At 45.2% G+C, this 17474-nt stretch overlaps 1 long non-coding RNA gene across 2 annotated transcripts in view; it reads left to right on the top strand.

Moving 5' to 3' along the window:
* The first annotated feature begins 9989 nt into the window (after positions 1–9989).
* Positions 9990–17474, top strand: part of LOC138453600 (uncharacterized) — a 29400-nt gene continuing 21915 nt past the window's right edge. Inside the window, exons 1-2 of one of the 2 annotated variants that reach the window (XR_011260478.1) lie at positions 9990–10138; positions 13354–13438. This is a non-coding gene — a long non-coding RNA (uncharacterized lncRNA). Of the gene's footprint in view, positions 10207–13353; positions 13439–17474 lie in introns of both variants that reach the window. The other variant, XR_011260479.1, reaches the window with a different exon arrangement.

The raw sequence follows: 17474 nt of genomic DNA, 5'->3' as shown, positions 1-17474 counted from the left end.
CTGCAAATCCACGCAGGATGGAGAGCTCATCTTTCAAGAATATAAGGTGAGATTGCTGTGAGGGCATTTCGGAGGTGATTAGTTGGGGAGGACTGTGGGGGTGCCATCACTTGAATCCACAAGTGGCTAAATCCATCTCTCCACTTGCAGGAGAATATTTCTACGGGTTAAGCAGACAAGTTTAGGAGGGCAGATCCAGTCTGTCATCGCTGCACTGCGCATCACGTGGGTGGAGACCGCAGCTGTCCGGGTCCGATCGACGCCCCGGTGGGAGCCAGGTGAGCGTAACAGTTATGCGATCATGAACATTTTCAAAAGTATCTGCTCGTCAATATGATGCATCTTCCCCAACAAAATGAAATATAGTTGACACTATGAGATGTAGATACACCAACCTAAACTGTACTGAAAAACATGGAGTGGAGACAATGCAGTGTTTTACAGTAGCAATACTGTAATCAAGCAATATGTAACAAGTTAGATTTTTAAGGATGGAATTGCACGACTGTCTTTTTAAAAATAAAATCAAGTTAACACATACCGGTCTTCGCCAAACACGATGTAGTTGGCTTAATACAGGCGTCATCCTGATTACTTAATAACTTGTCTAGGACTCTCACACAGACCTTTGCCACTTTCAGATTGGAGGAGATGATAACTGCTGCACTCTCTTGATTAACCCCTTTGAATTTCCAGTGAACAGAGAAAAGATGGCAGAGAGCCCAGAGGTCAAGAGAGGAGTGCACGGAGAGCTGAGCTTTCATTGAACAGTGTAATTAAATAGCAATTGTCAACTGACAGAATTGCATAGCAAATTGCTATACGACACTGCTTATTTTATGCCTTGGTTCTTACTGTTGAAAATGCCAATAAAACACATTTCTTTTTAAAAGTGCATTGTTACTGTGCTGCCCTCACCAGCCAAAATCAGCTCTCTGGCCCAGTACAAACACACCCAAATTCTTTGACTTAACATTCACTCGCTTATTCACACACAGCATTCACTGACACATTGCATGAGAGGATCAGAAGTGACCTTCCAATACATTTTATATCCTCCTGCACCTGTTCCAAATAGGCACAGGGAAATGCTTTTCCCCCTGTGCTTTGTAAAGTGCACCGCTTTTCAAAATCGGTATTTACTTGAAAATGCCCAGAGCCTTCTTTCCACCCTCTGCCTTGCGCAGTTGTGCATCTGGCGGGATAAGAGCACCTCAATGTGCACAACCATGATGCACACATTTAAATGTCCTTTGTGCACGGTTCATCACCTTTTTGGAGCAAGTGAAGTAAATGAGCATCCCATCAGTTGCACCAAACATGTTTTGAAAATCGGAGCACTATGGTTTATCTCTGCTGATCACTTGTTTACAAGGTACTTTAATTTCAGAGAGTGTGGCTCGAGGTGTCAGAGGGGAATTAGGAATGGAAAAGGACACATGAGAAGGAAAGGATTCATGGGGTTTTTACTGTTTCTGCAGTCATTAATCCCAGATTTGCTCATGAGCAGCTATTTGTTAAATACTATTAGCTCCAGAGAAGATACTGTGACTGGAATCATTAGCCTCAGAATACGTACTGTGCATGCCATAATTCAGGTATTCTGTCATATGTAACGGATTAGCAGGTACTGTATCAAACAACATTAGTTCCAGGACAGGAACTGTGTCTGGAATCGGGATCCCAGATCTGGTACTGTGTCTGTAATTATTTGCCCAAGGACAGTTATTGTCAGATGTAGCTGATGAGCAGGTACGTACTGTATTGGAAGTCATTAGCTCCAGAGCAGGTATTGTGTCTGCACTCATTCGGTCCAGCCAGAGGATGTGATGGGCCTTTACCATTAGCGCTAGAGAAGATAGTGTCTGCTGATATTCATAAGGGTGTTGTGTCTGAGCCATTAGACCTAGAACAGACACTGTGCCTGCAGTTATTATCCACAGAAAGGTAATTCGACACAGAGAAAGTACCGGCTCTGCAGCCATTAGCCCCGGGGAATCATTACTTTCAGAGTAGGCACTGGAGCTGGAGACAGTACACCTCTGCAATCATTAGCCGGCGCAGGTATTTATATATAGGAAAGTCTATTTGAGCCAAGTCACACATTTCACAACGCCACTGTAGGGAAGTCGGCCCGAGCTCTCGCAAGACCACGCGACTTACTGAGAGGCAGCAACTTCCCGTGGAGAGCTTTATGAACGCGAACAGGTCCAGGGAGGCCACCCCAGACTTGTGCTCCTCCTGAAATTGGCCCAACAAGACCTGAAGCCCTTTTCCCCACTGGATTTACCGCACTTGCAGACTAGGAACTTAAGGACAGTGAGCCACTGTAGTGCACTGTAACCTGCATATGCCATAAGGAGCTTCAACTAGACAAAGCCATCCAGATTGCGAGAGCATCTGGATGGCTTTGTCAGTAGAAGAAACTCTCAAAGAATAGCTTTGAGAGTAGAAGAAACATCCGGTAGACGCAGAGAATGGGCAGACAGTGCATCCGTACCAGAAGTACAGGTTGTACATTACAAAGTGTTAGGTAAGATTGTATGCAGTATCCTTTGGAAGACTACAGCAACCGTGACCTCCTAGCAATAGGAACCCAACCTTTGGTATAAGTCTGTACTACATAGGTTGGTAGTGTGGCTGAGCAGCCAGGTTTATCTCAAGAGGGGTCAATGTGAGCAGTAAGGTTGAAACACAGAGTTTCACAGTGACAGTTATTCAAATAAACACTTAAACTCAAGGTTTCTTGATTAAACAATTATTAATTTAACAGTCAGTTATATAAGCCTTCTTCAGAAGGGAGCAAAACATGTAACAATTATAATACACTTCAAAACACACTCTTAGTTTCTCTAAATCAGATGATACCAATTGGGGATGGCACACAGACACTTCCCACACCCTCAGGTGACAAATAGTTAAGACACTGTGGACATTGATTTATCACTGGTGCATTTAGAGCTAGGGTGCACAACATACGGCCCACGGGTCAAATGCGGCCCTCCAACCCGCGATATGCAGCCCGCCAACAGGGTTTACTTTTTTTATGAGATACGGCCGACTTCAAGCAGTCAGCCGCATTTCATTACATAAGTAAACAAACAGTTTGCCCGAGATCATTACTGGCCCTCTTTTGGCTCAATAGACACTTAACGTGCCTCATTAAAACGTATAGGTAGATTATTGGTTCAGCACACACTGAGGACCAGCAATGTGGGCAAAGAAGCTTGAAGGGAGGAGCAGTCGCAGCCACGCAGGCACCCCTCTGTGTCTCTTTCACATTACAGTGTAGGAGACGACATGGCAGCAGGCAATGACCCGGGCTGCGGTAGATTAAGCAAGGAGTTTTTATTTTTTACACATACATGCATTATCGAGTTAGCACAGGGAGAGTGCCGCTGGCCATGGCACTGCACAGGTCTTGAGCTTTCCCAAACCCTGCCCTAGATGCATTTTCACGACCTGCCACAGATCTTGCCTCGTTGCAGAGGGCGTTCGGAAGTAGCAACCTTTGGTTAGAAGAAATGGTTCCAGCTGGCTTCTGTTCCTGAACAGCTCTGCAGATCCTGGTGTTCCTGGGCCTCAGTCGTGGAGACAAGAAGGAGGACGTCTGGGGACTCCTGCACTGCAATGGGAAGGTCAGCGGCAGCAATGGGCAAACTTCAATTCAGCAGCACTTTGCGGTTTCAGCTCCTCACGTCTGACAGCAAATAGCAACACTGCAGTTCTCGGATACCACTTCAGACTTTCCTCGCATCTGGGATCCAGCAATCTGTTGAGGTGGCTCAGGCTTGGTCAGTCCTGCTTCAGGGAAGTCCGGAGGATCTTCCTGGTACTCAGGTCCGATTTAAAAGCGATCCACTCGATTTGGTGTTCTTCTCCCTGGCACTTCGGTTCCAGCTGCAGTGGAAGTACAGCCAGCTCCGAGAGGATGTCCAAACGAGTACACTTTGGAGTTGATTGGTGCCACCAACCCAAAAGGGAGAAGTCGTCCTTGCAGGGCTTCTCTATACGAAATGAATTCGGAGCTTCAGCACAGCAGGGCTTCACCGGGCAAACCATCAGTCCAGGAGTTGCAGCAGGCGTCTCTTCCAAGTTCTTCTTCAGATTCCTTCGTCCAGTGGTCGACTCTGCCTTCCAAGCCAAAAGCCTTGCCTTTTATGCAGGTTTCTCCCATTCATTCCAGCCTAGCTGTCAATCACCCAGCCGGGTGGCTGTCCTTGCCAGACGGCCAATCACCTTTGGGTGCATTCCTGTAACCAAGGGGATTCAGCACAGGGAGTTTCGGGCACCTCCCTTACTTCCTGCCCCTGCCAGACATACTGGAGCCAGGGTCGGGCTTCACTTGTGAATCCCGCCAAAGGCAAAACGAACAAAGGAACCAAACCTGGTTTGGTGCGCAGAGTAAATCTCAAGAAGGTCCTTTCTGGCAAGAAATGGCAAAAAAAGACGACCAGGGCCTTTTTGACAAAATGGGCACCAATATGTGCCTTACTGCAGCCCTACGGTAAGATTGTGTGTGCTGGATCTAGAAAGTTACAAAATGTAAGCAAAGTCAATTTTACTTTCACTGCTCTTGGAGACAGTAGTTTCACCAAGAGAAGGTATTTAAACCTTTGGTAAATCTAAGAGACTTCCCTGTGCCACTGCACTGAAGGTGCTGTGTGTCACAATGCAAGATGATGCATATGGAGTTTGTCATGCTCCAAAGTCAAAAGAAACACAGAGTTCAAATCACCTTAAACTTACATGAGAGAGTGGGAAAAAAGGGTCTCACTCTCTCCAGGTTAAAAATTAAAAGTACTAAAATCACAGAAAAATGACATGAGAGAGTGGGAAAAAGGCCTCACTCTCTCCAGGTTAGAAATTAAAAGTCCTAAAGTCCAGCAAAAGAGCTGGGGGTCTCTAAGGTAGAGAGGAATTAGAACATGTCTGAGAATTCCCCCTAACACAAAGGAAGGAGAGACAGAGGGCAACGAGAAACGAGAGAAGATACCTCAAGAAAACGTGAGCCACTAAAGTGCCAAAGGTGTGCCAGCACCACCCTCTTGGCAAATAGTAGAGATCGCTAAATGTTGGACATGTTGCTTCAGTCTGCATGTGGAGAGGCAAGAAAGCAGTGCTGACGGTACAAAGTCTCCTCTGAAGAAGAAGTAGGTCCCACAGTCATCATGGTCAACAGCATCACAGCTCGCAGAGAAAGGCCACACTGCACCATCAAGGTGGATAGGTGCGGAACGAGAGTGATGGCAGATTCAGGCTCAGATCTCACGATAGTGTCACTGAACAAGTACAAGCACATGGTCAACAAAGAAAAAGTAGAAGTATACCAGACGAAGCACAACCCTACAGTCTTTGGAGGGGCCACAGTGAAACTCCTAGGATATATTCGAGCAACTGTGGAATTCAAAGGAAGATTCACGAGGACAAAAGTATACTTAACAGAAAAAGAACCACCAGTATTAGGGTGGGATGACCAAGCCAAGCTGAAAATCAGACTAGACCCCAGTGTGGAGGGACAGGTATTGTCTATAGGCAGAGTAGGAGCACTGATCACCAAAGAAGAATTCCCGGAACTGTTCTCTGACACACCTGGGAAAATCAGGAACTACGTTCAAAAGATCAAGTTGAAACAAGGAGCTGTTCCAGTAGAGCACAAGGTGAGACCAGTGCCAGCGGCGGCGAGAAGTGCATTACAGACGAAGCTAGACAAGATGCGGAAGGAAGGAAGGAACTATCGAAACAGCAGAGTCATCTGAATGTTGGTCCTTAAAAAAAGTTTTAAAAAATAAATAAAAACACAGGGGATCTTCGAATCTACATCGACCTTCGCAGTCTCAACCTTGAGGTAGTATCGGACAGCTATCCCTTGCAAGGACCTTCCTCTTTGCTTCTGCTTTCTCTCCTCCTCTCCCCTGCTAATCTCCTGGCTGAATCTGAAATTGCACTGGTTTACCTGGCTACCCTCCGATCTCGGGCCCAAGCCCCCCGACCCCTGCCAGTTGCACACCTCCACTGCCCCCCTGGCAACCCTTGCACTCGGGGACTGTTTCTGTATCCCTACAGCCCTTACGAGCACCTGACACCTGAATTCTGCACTTACTCTTGCACATGTCACTAGCTGGCTGCACTTTTATCTATTCTCTTATTTATTTTACTGTCATCCTATGTATTGCACTACCCCCTCCCCTCTCACCCTGCACTTTTCCCCTCCACCCCCCTGCACTTGCGCAATCTCAATGCCACCTGGCCTAGTAGGATCGTTGTCTCTGTCTTCCCTCCGTTTCCCCTCCCTTGCTTCATTGCGACTTGAAACACTTGTGTATAGGAGCGTTATAAATGCCATATCATATCATATCAATGAACTTATCATACTTATGAAGGAGACCAAAGTCTTTTCGAAGCTCAATATGAGAGACACGTCACCAGATCATTTTACACAGAGTCTCAAGACCACTTACTGCCTTCATAACTACATTTAGTACATACCAGTTCAAAAGAATGCCATTTGGCTTGTCTTCGCAGCGTAAGCCTTCCAATGCACGATGGACTCCCTACTGAAGAACATAGGGAATGTGTCCTACTTTCAGGACGATATCCCGATATATGCTGAGGATCAGGAGACGCATGACAGAGCGATTCGCAAGGTACTAGCCAAACTGCAAGAAGTGGTTGTTCGTCTACGCTACAACAAATGCGTATTGCAGGCGGCAGAAGTAGAATACCTAGGCTACTGAATATCCAAGTCATTGATTAGCCCGAAGAAGGATCTGTTACAGGCCATAGTGAAGGCACCCCCTCCCAACAGTAAGGAGGAGTTGAGGTTGTTCCTATCCTATGCCTATTTGATTACTATGCCAAATGTGTGCCTAACTTTTCGGAAACCACTGCCCCCATGAGAGATCTACTCAAGAAAGGAGCAGAATATCAATGGAGAGAAGAGCAGTCGAAGGCCTTCGAAGAGGTCAAAGATGGTATCACACATGCATTGTGTCTCCAACCCCCAGTGGAAAACAATGATCACCACCGACGCCAATTCATAAGGGTTAGGGGCAATGTTAACCCAGAAGAAAGGGGATGAGGAGCACATAGTGGCATTCGCATCAAAAGGCAGTATCACAGGTGGAAAGAAACCACTCCGCTATAGAAAAGGAGATGCTGGCATGCGCCTGGGCAGTAGACTATTTTCTGACTTATTTGTTGGGCCCGAAATTTCAGTTGGTAACGGACCACAAGCCCCTAGTACATTTGCTAAGTCCAAGAGGTACCCGAACATACACTCCCCGCCTGGCCCGCATTGCAGCTAAGTTACAAGAATATAGGACATGCAGAACATTGCAGGGTGGAAAAATGCCCAAGTGGACTGCATGTCCAGGTTGCCTGAACGCAAAGAAATGTGACCAGCTTTCTTAAAAATTAATGTGTAGTTGCATTGCTGGGCGATCAAGAATTCTTAAAAATGAGTGAGAATCATTGGAGAGAGGAGGCGTCTAAGGACACCACGACTACACAAGTCGTAGAATGGATGAGAAAAGGCTGGCTGGATGAGAAAGCGATCCCAGAAGGACTGCGTCCATACTTTAAGGTTTCAGATGAGATTTTTGAACATGAGGAGATGCTAATGAGAGGCGATCGAGCCATTCCACCAATGACACTGAGGAGAACCATTATGCGCAGGGCTCAGGCAGGACATCTGGGGAGTAATATCACAAAGGTGCGAGTGAGAGAATCGTACCGGTGGCCTGAGATGGACCTGCAACCAAAAAGTCATGGGTGGAAGGTTTTGAATGAATCCAACTACTGGCATTGCTCTGGGAAACCTTCCACACCACTGTTTTTAGCCCGTCTGCACAACTGCAAAAGGCACCCAGCCATATGCAAATCAGTCTGGTACTGCCACCAATGGTAACAGCCCAGCCCGAACTGCTAAGCCAGGTCCCCTCTGCACAGAAACAAAAGCAACCGCAGACATGTTTCAGCCTTGTTGGGCCTCCTCGGTGAGATGCAGCTTGGTTCCCTATGGCGCAGCGAGCAAGGGACCCACATACGGGCATACCCTCTCTCACATAGTGAGACAAACTACAACCAAAAAGGTGATGGGTGGAAGGTTTGGACCTGGACATAAGAACAATGACTGAAGGTGCCACGAATGTCTCAACAGCGATAAGAGACAAAGTCAGACAGGCCCCTTTGCACCCAACCGAAGTGCCGGAAGGATGGCAAAAACTAGGACTCGACTTTGTAGGTCCACTAGATCTGATGGACCCAGAACACAAGCATGGGATAGTGTTTGTTGACTACCTGTCAAAGTTGGTAGAAGTTGAGTTTGTCTCAGACATCACGACATCCACTGTGATCCGCTTCCTCAAAAATATATTCCAAAGAGAAGGTTTACCAAAAGAATTACTCACAGACTATGGGGTACTATGGGGTACAGCTTGTCTCAAGAGAAATTGAAAAGTTTCTCAAAGAAAATAAATCAACCAAATAAAAGCAGCCCTGTACCATCCCCAAACAAATGGCTTGGTGGAACGCACAAACAGGTTCATTAAAGGGCCCATGCAACTAGCCATAGCAGCCGGATTGGACCCGCATAGCACAGTCAAAGAAGCTGTAGCGGCTCATCGCCTTACCCCCCCATGGAATTACAAACATATCGCCATTCCACCCCCAATGGAATTACAAACATATCGCCATTCCATCTCCTCAGAGGTCGCAGAGCAGCGTCCATGTAAGTCCCACCATGGCTGGCAAGAATAATGGAAGATGACACATTGTATAAGGAGGAATTAGTCTGGCGCTGGAGAAGTAAAGAGAGCATGAATACGTGGAATGATAGGAGGAGAGCTCCACAGCGTAGTTCAGTCCAAGAGGGAGATCTGATCAAAATTAAGATGTCACATAGAGACCCTGTGACGGGATCCAAGTTCAGTTGACCATTGAGAGTAAATCAGCGAGGCACCAATCATGTGCGTCCAGGACAGTTTGCAGACTATGTGATGGGGTGATGCTTCCATTCTCAACAAAAGGAGGTATGTAGAAGTCGGCCCAAGTCTCGCGACTCACTGAGAGGCAGCGACTTCCCACTGGAGAGTGTCATGAGCGCGAGCAGGCCAGGGGAGGTCACCCCAGCACGGCACTCCTTCTGACATTGGCCCAACAAGGCCTGAAGCCCTTTTGCCCACTGGATTAAATGACTCTAATTTACTGCACTTGCAGACAAAGAAGTTAAGGACAGTGAGCCACTGCAGTGCAATGTAACCTGCATATGCAAATGATGGCCTTACTATAATTCAGTGTCCAGCATAGTCATCACCCATACCATAACAGCCACCTAGTAGCCATAGCTGTAAATTCACCTCCAGTGCTGAGAAACAGCAAAGCATTGTGGGTATGCAAATATATACATAGTCACTTACACCAGACCACGGTCTGTGTAGTAGCTACGCTGCAGTTACTGTGTCTGCGAGCATTCCACAGCCTGAACTGTAGCTTAAATGAGCTTCGCAGAAGTCTACGGTGCCAACAACAACAGGCTGCCCTCTGTAATTTCAAAATCAGATGTTTAGAAACTCACGTACTAAGAATTTTTAATTTCAACATGTGATAAATACAATACAGCGAATTACAGCTTCAGCCACTTAACTTAATCGTGCATTTCCAGAAGTTGCAAAATTGCTCCGCTTACCAATACAACAACAAAGGGGTAAGAACGATCTAAGTTAATGACTGATAAAACAAATGCATTTAAAATTCGCATGCACTCACCTGATGCTGCCTTGAAACTGAAAAGGAGCGTTTCGCAGAGGGAGGCCTAGTGTTGCTTTCATTATCAATTGAAACACACATTTAAAGTCCTTATGAAACCCGATAGCATTGTTTGTTTAAAGGTTTGGCGACATTTTCTAAAATGCCTTTAAGGCGCCATGACGTATTACACGTATTTCTGAAATGCCGTTAAGTCGTCGTGACGTTTTCACACAGGACGTCGGTCTACGTGGAAGAGATTCATGTTCATGAAAGAAGGAGGAATTGATGTCGTTCTGTGCGCGGTCAGATATTTATTTTGTGTTGTGTGTTTATAAGGCACTTATATATCTCGGAAGTGTTTGGAAGTGCCAGGTATATTTAGGCGCCGGTAAGTTTGTTTTTCATATTTTGATTTTGGTCGCGGCACCAGCGGATCTTTGTGTGTCTTCTTGGCTGGTAAGTATTATCCCCATCTCACTTCACCCCCAGCCCCCTGCCATAAACACGTGATTTATGGCCATGCCGCGCACGCGGAGGGAATTTCAGGGCAGTGTTTTTTTTCCAAATTCGTCTGCCAGCAAGTTTGGTTTATTGTTTGCGTAAGCGTACATGTATTTTTTCCACCTCCAAACGGCAGGGGCTTGCAGCACTGGCTTTCTACAAGACTGTACAGTGTATATACCCAGTGGTGGAAATGGAAAAAAATTGGTGGGGGATCCCACAAGGGCTGGGAGGGGGCGGAGTTTGGGGGAGGTCCCCGAAGGGGTGGGATTAAGGGGGGCGGAGCTGGCAGTTGACCTCCGATCAAAGGAAATGTCTAAAATAATAGTTTAAAACGGCACTTTCTTTCATGCTGCTGCTTTTCCAGACTATATATCAATTCCACTTTAAAACTTCCATGGCAATGGTGATGAGTTACTTCACTATGCGCATAATAGTTTTGACCAGCGTTGCTGAATAAATATTCTTTAAAATGCACAATTTGCATCCCATTTTATAAAAAAAAACTCCCCTTTGGGTACTATTCAAACAGGGTGATTTCTGTTCACCATAAGCAACGTTTTCTTTTACTTGAACCACACCCAGCACAGCTCCTGCAGTTCCCCTCTGAAAGCAGTTGGGTGGCTGCATCGTGTGTGATGTTAATAGGGGTATTTATTCATACAATGTTTGTCGCTGCATCTTGTGTGATGTTAATAGGGGTATTTATTCATACAATGTTTGTCGGATACCTGTATATTTATTTATGCAATGTTTGTCAGTACAGGTATCTGACAAGCATTGCATAAATAAATAATCTGAGTCCATGTATCATATATAAATAAATTGGTCGTGGCTGAGGACTAACTTCCTTTTGTGACCTCTTGCACGGGGTCACAGGAGGAAGTTAGTTTGCTTGCAGGTGTATTTTCTCCCCCGCGCAGAGCAGGTGTTTGGGGTGGCTGACTCTGGCCGGATCCCAGATGGCGAGAAAAGAGAAATGACCTACTTCTTGTGTTTTTGTGTTTTTTTTTTTTATTTTCTATTTTTTTTTTTTTAATGGCCTCACTTAACTTTGTGCATGGCAAGCCACTGCCTGCCCCATGCACATGCTCAGTCTATGCGCTGTGATGGGGGCGTGCCCATGTAATGGAAATAAACGCATCCTGGACCTGCGCTTTGCTGCATTTGGATTGCGCATCCTGGCTGCGTTGTTGCTCCCTGCTGGTGCCGCCAGGATTTTCATGTCCGGTAGAGGATGCCGCTTTTTTCGGCTGGCCTCTGGTCCATGGGCTGGGTCCGAGATCCAGCATCAGATGTTTAGCCGGATCTTGGGACTTGACATGCCTCAGCCCTGACCAGGCTTTAACCAGCCCCCAACTTTGCAGAGGGAAGCTGGGGTCTCATGGACCTAATCTTCGCTGTGCTTCCTTCTCCAGCTGTCACTGGTTTGGCCCCCCTATGCACCTGGTCTCTGTTTGCTCATCCCGTTTGTTTTATTCTGCCTGAAAGGGATACTGCAGAAGTCAATGGGGTATGAACATCACTGGGGTGGTGGTGAGGGCAATCGCTGTTAAAGCAGGCATTCTACATGCTGGACACATTATTGTTCAAATGTGCATTTTACACGGTCATGGGAGAAATCCTTATCAAACTCAAAGACGCTGCTGAAACTTGCGTTCCCTAGTTTTCATTTAATATTTATTTTTTGTATGGGCCCCACACCAACACATTTGTAATTTGCGTGCTCCTTGCTTTGTGTTTTGTCACAGGTTATATTTATAAAGATGTTATGTTTGTCAAACTGGTTAATCTCATATAAATGCTTCCGTTGTGCTGACAGCAGTTATTAGGAAATTAAACTGAATTCATGTGTGCCAGCAGTTAATTTTCACTACAGAAGCAGAAATACCCCGGCCCATTACCCTGCCCAACCCATCCCCATCCCCAGGCCATTACAGCGCTTCCTTTTTTAGAAGTAATTGCAAATAGTCATTTGATTAACACGTTAATCTCAGCAAAGGTCTGTCAACCTACTGAGCTACCCTGGTAGCCATCTACTATAGAGCGAGTCTATGCATCACTTGATGTACTAAAACTGCATTACCAACAGTACTTTGGGTGCACCACAGCCATACAAGCGATTTTAAAGTAGAATTCATGTATATCTTCCTGCTTATCGTGGCAGGCCCATGCCTGCATGGGGCTCCAAGAGAAGCCAGGGGCCGTCTTATCCAGCACGGCAGCCGCAGCATTCTGCTGCTACTTCAGTGTTGTCAATGAACTGCAGTAAAAGCTAAATCGCTTTTACTCTGCTTCCAAAAGTTAACTCGGTGGGTTAAGCACTAACGTGTCAGAGTCTGATATGTGGATGAATGATCGAAATGCCGACAGACTGGACTTCTCAACTATTCTAGACAGGGAATTGAAAGGATAAAACAAGCTGATGCTCTTATCAATTTTTTTTTCTCTCTGTGACTGAGTATGAGTCTTCAGGAATGTGCTCTGACTGCTCTCTGTTCTCTCTGCCAGCTGGGCTGGACTGGTCCATAGGGAACTTTGGAGATTTCCCAGTAGGACTCTGCCCCCAGGCCCCTTTTATGTGTGAGGGAGGATGAGCGCTGACTGCCAGAGTGTAGTGTGCAAATATTGGTAAGGTCAATCTGGTACATCCTTGTACTTTTTCAATTTCAGGAACACAAATTGGCTCTATGATCCCATCTAGGACAGCAAAGTCCCCAGCAGCAGTGGCACCATAAAAAAATCCTGATGTGTGTAGTAGGACTTAGCTACATTAAGGATGCCTTTTTTTTTAAAACCTGTATTTTGGTGTGGATGAAGGTGGGGCCATTTTAAAAGGTATAGTTAGGAGTCGCAATCAGGGATTTCAAACCTATTTTTGAGGCTGTTCCTTTCTCATGTCCAGTTTGGGGCGGTACTGAGGATCATGTCTCAGGTGGGAGTTGCATTTACTGTGTACTCTCTCTTGGTTGCCCAGCGTTGGGTTCTGCCTACTAACTCACACTTGACACCCAAGAGCTGGTTTTAGCCCCTGCTTATCTAATCTTAATTTTGAAGTTTCAGTTAGACCCATGTATCCTTGACTGTTAGTTTTTATTGCAGCAGCATCGCTCCAAGCGTCGTTGTATCAACCTAATCACCTGTGTTCCAGCAAGGAAAAATCCACTGAAGCACTTTACCCAGGCAGGTAAGGATTTCTTTTCTCGATGTACCTTTGGTTGAGTAGGAGTGCTGAAGGTTTTTTCGGCCCTGTGCAGTGTGCATCCAGGTGGCTTTCGCCACCAACCTGTGGCCCAGTCCAGGACCACATTTCAAAAACAAATTCGAGCTAGGACTTAACGATCTGAATAGGGAGTTTTCTGAGACTTGTATCGCTGTTTGTTTATTATAATTTTTTAATACAACCAGTATTACTGGTCCATTTTTTCAAGGGGCTTTTTCCCCCGATCTTTTCACATGGTGTGGGGAGAATGCATGTGTTGATGCAGGTGGGGAAATGGTTTGGGGGAGGTTAACCCCCTCGCCTGATTAACAAGTGAATGAGCGGGAGAGGGTGGGAACAGAGGGGAGCATTGTGATATTTCCGCATTTTAAAGCCAACACAAAAACGGCTGAAAACAGTCTTTTTTTCTCTCTTTTTTTTTTTGTGTTCAGTTCTTTGAAATATGGGAATATTACATATAACAGTATTGTTTCCTAGTGCCCAAAGATGGTAGGCAACTCAAACGAAAAGCAAGAGAGGTGGAAACAGACAAAAGAAATGCAAAAGCGTGGACGTATGACGTCTCTTATTTGGACTTTGGGTTCACATGGATTGCAATTGCTAGAGAAGTTAAGCTGCTGTGTGTGGTTTGTGGTGCTACATTAGCAAGTGCAACCAAAACAATTAAGGCAGCATTTGGAAAACAAAACATGCCAATTTAGCAAAAAAAAGACCAGGGATCTTTGTACGGCAGCTGCAAGACATAAAAAGACACTATTAAAAATGTTGCCTCAGTACCTGCAAATGCTTTGGAAGCTTCTTGCCACATTGGGTATTATCTGGGCAAAACCAAAAAGCCTTTGACAGCTGCTGAGAAACTGATTCTGCCAACAATTCTCGCTGTCAAGTAACCCTATGTCTGACGCGACAATTTTGCGCTGCATCACTGGCCTGTCCTCTATCAGTACAGAATTGATATTGTGCCTGACATTCAGTTTGTCCTACAGTTGGAAGAGGCCACTGACATTTCAAAAGAAGCTCATTTGATTGCTTATGTGAGGTACTGCCATGGAAAAGAAATATTGGAGGATTTCTTATTTTGTAAACCAATTCCGGGCAGAGCAACTGCATCACTAATTACTAAGTTCCCACTACCTAAAGTGGGAGGCGTGTGTTGGTATTTGCATGGGTGGTACTACTTCAATGTGTGGTGCTAGAGCTGGGTTAAAAGCAAAATTGGTGCAGTAGCTGCACATATATTTTGGACACACTGCATGATACACCGGGAAGCTTTGCCTGTGCGCAATATGGGGAATGAACTCGCAGCGGTGCTGACTTTGGTTGTAAAGATTGTACATTTTATCAAGATGCACCCCACAAGAGCCCATCTGTTTGCCACTTTATGTGCAGAACTGGGAACTGAACATGATGCTTGGTTGTTTCACACAGAGGGCAGATGGCTCTCCAGGGGAATGTTTTTAAATCTCATTTATGAACTCGGGAACAAAGTGAGACACTTTCTCCTGGGTTTAGACCAGATGAAAGAAGAGCCGCTGTGTGATTCGCACTGGCTTGTACTGTTAGCTAATGGTGACAACTTTGAAAAGCTACATTTTCTAAACCTCTCCCTGCGAGGCACAGAAACATCATTTACCATGAACACAAAAATATCAGCATTCAAGAAAGAAGCTGAAGCTTTGGAGGAGGATTGTTGAAGTCTGCATTACTGATGCGTTTCCATTATTAGCAGATGCTCTCGAGGAGATGTATGATCTTTCATATGCTGCTGAACTAATGGGAAACCATCTCGGAGTACTTTCCAATGGACAATTTTAACACCAATGATTGGGTGGTTCAACCTTTCCTTGCAGACATAGGGGCCCACCTCCCAATACACCTCCAGAAGGAACTACTGGAGCTTCAAAGTGACCACCTACTGGAGAGCCAATTCAAAAATGTGTCTTTGGGTGGATTTTGGCAAAATAACTTTATCCAAATGTGCAGTCATTGTTCTGTTGCCTTTCAGCACCTCGTACCTTTGCGACATTGGATTCTCGGCACTTACAGCCCTAAAGACTAAATATCGATCGAAGCCTGAGGTGGAAGAAATCCTGTGGTTGGCTATTGCAAAAATTGAAAGACGTGCCCACCTTTCACACTAGTTCTCCAATATGTCACTGTCCAACTTCCAAGTGACTGCATTGATAGTACAAAGTCAAGTTGTATTTAACAAATTGTTACATCTGTTCCATGTCAAATGTTACTGTAGGACAGTAATATTGGCTGTCTTCTTTTGTGAGAAATAAATATCGAACGCTACTTTAAGTCAAATCCTCTGTATTATAGCAAAAAGTTCTGAAGGCTGCGTTTTACAAATATTCGTCCTCTAATCTAATTTGAGTTATTGGAAGCAATGATTTTTGAAAGAATTTTAGTGTTTGGCACCCACACCTCCATTTGCGACACCATCGTGCGATAACTGTTTGCAACCGATAAACAGTTTAGAGTCTAGGTGCATGGGGGGCCCAAGCCAGGTACATTTTTCTTAGGGAGTTGTTCAGGGTCAAAAAACCACTGCTGTAGAGTGAATTTTGTTATCAAGATTTTTTTTTTTAAAGGCGACAAACCTAATTGCTATCTTGCCTGCACTGTTGTGTTAACATATATTTTGATTGCAAGTTTGGAAGAGCACCGAGACCCTCCCCGGTCCCTAGGGGACAGTCCACGTGCAGGCTTGAATGGCGGAAGCTTAATGTACTAAACAAGCCATTGCAAAATCCCTGGTTGCTTGTTTTACTTTTTAAAAGGGTCCATTATCCACGTGCTTGCGTTGCCCTTGTGTGCGACATTGCTATGTGTAAAGTGTGGTGCATATACAACTCATACACATCACCGCACCTTCAGTGGGTACGAGCAAATCATTCCAGTGCTTTACTGTGAAGGAAAGAGTTACACAGGTACAGCGATACAGAAGATTTGACTTGGTTGTCTGCTTAAGAACATGGTAGTGTCGCGTAGCCCCAGTGAAAATGTGTCTATTGTGTATATAAAGGGCACAGTGACGCTATGCTTGTAATTTCAAATAAGTTGCCTAGACAGCTGCATGCCGGTGCACAGAAATGCGCTGGCATAGTTCTCTTGTGTGAGGGTTGTTGATGTGTGGCATGTAGGAAGAGTGTGCAGCTTCAATGTTGCTTAATTCTGAAGCAGGGTGCCAATGCTGGCTACGCTGTGAAGTGTGTGGCAGACTGTTTGAGCCGCTGTGTGCTGCACACACCGCCAGGTGTACTCTCAGGCCCTGGATGGTTGAAATGCCCCGATGAATGTGTTCTTTCATTCCTGCCTTTCTGCTCCTGGTGGCACAGGGTGGTTTGGGCTTTACTTTACAAAAGTTTCAAATTAGATCTCGTGTGTTTCTGCGCACAGAGAATGGTTGCAGATATTGGCCATCCAAGCTCTCATTAAGCAGGGAGAAAAAAGGCTTCTTTAACCAAGAGTGGTCAGATGCCCCACCATCTTTATTTCTCTTAACATTGCTCGTGGCATGATCATTGCAAAGTCATTGTACACTAGCCAACAAAAAAAAAAAGTTAAAACACAGAATGCCACTTTTTTGGCCAGCATCTGAAAGAGATTGGCATTAAAATAGAGTTCTGCCCCCTCTACGCCCCCCTTCCACCTTGGTCAAGCTGTGGAAGATTGTTTGCAGTATATACATCTGTTTGAGATGTGTGTAATGTGAAAAGTGAACAGGACAGGTGCTCTGTTCCCAAGTTAAGGCTAAAGCACCCTGTTCTTTAAAGCTGCCTGTTATTCAAATGCTGTCAGTTTGTATTTTAATGGTTTTGAATATGATTTTTTTCATTGATGAAAGTTATGGATGCTATACCTGTGAGACAGAGCTGTTGTATTGCTTTTACGCCATTTATTGTAAAGAACATATAGAGCTTATTTACCGCAGTTGATTTTTTTCCATTGCCGTTTCAGTTCACGTTAGGGCAAAGTTGTGCGCGCCTTTGGG

This window comes from Ambystoma mexicanum, chromosome 4p (genome assembly GCF_040938575.1).
Source record: "Ambystoma mexicanum isolate Mex_15411 chromosome 4p, UKY_AmexF1_1, whole genome shotgun sequence".
Lineage (NCBI taxonomy): Eukaryota > Metazoa > Chordata > Amphibia > Caudata > Ambystomatidae > Ambystoma > Ambystoma mexicanum.
The sequence above is the reverse complement of the archived record's forward strand: the minus strand, read 5'-3'. Positions and strand labels throughout refer to the sequence as shown.